At 32.2% G+C, this 665-nt stretch overlaps 1 non-coding gene across 1 annotated transcript; it reads left to right on the forward strand.

Annotated features, from left to right (window-relative positions):
* The first annotated feature begins 79 nt into the window (after positions 1-79).
* TRNAP-AGG lies at positions 80-151 on the forward strand. The gene has a single exon. It is a non-coding gene; the product is annotated as a tRNA-Pro (tRNA).
* The last annotated feature ends 514 nt before the right edge of the window (positions 152-665 follow it).

Below are 665 nucleotides of genomic sequence, written 5' to 3' on the forward strand. Positions count from 1 at the left end.
GCTCAAGAAAATAGATTTCAAACTTGAGAGAAAAAAATATATTGAGTAGGAGTTAAAAATGTTGCATTATTTTTAGAAAGGGCATTTGGTCTAGTGGTATGATTCTCGCTTAGGGTGCGAGAGGTCCTGAGTTCAATTCTCGGAATGCCCCTATGTTCATTTTTCAAAAAATCAGCCTTAGAGAAAGCAATTCAGCAGGAACCTAGTGTATATTATCATTTCATGATAATGCTCTATGTCTCAAATGGAACTATCAAACTAAAACTTATACTAGAATAATAATTGCTCATGGATTTCATTAACAAATGAAATAATGATGATAAATTCCATAAACAACTTAATATATAGCAAATAATAAGGGCATTTTGTCCAGTGGTATGATTCTTCCCTTGGGTGCAAGAGGTCTCAAGTTCGATTCTTGAAATGCCCCTCCAAAAGAAAAAAAAAAGACAATTTTGAAAGAATAAATAAATAAAATGATTTAGTTATCAATGGGGCCTAACCCAAAGGAGGCATGAAAAATATATAGACTAGCAATTAAGAATTTTAGATCTACTATAAAGGCATTTGGTCTAAGTGGTATGATTATCGTTTTGGGTGTGAGAGGTCTCAAGTTCGATTCTCAAAATACCCCTAACAATATTATATCAAAATGAATTATGCAA

Source organism: Cucurbita moschata, unplaced genomic scaffold (genome assembly GCF_002738365.1).
Source record: "Cucurbita moschata cultivar Rifu unplaced genomic scaffold, Cmos_1.0 Cmo_Scf02852, whole genome shotgun sequence".
In the NCBI taxonomy this organism is placed as follows: domain Eukaryota; kingdom Viridiplantae; phylum Streptophyta; class Magnoliopsida; order Cucurbitales; family Cucurbitaceae; genus Cucurbita; species Cucurbita moschata.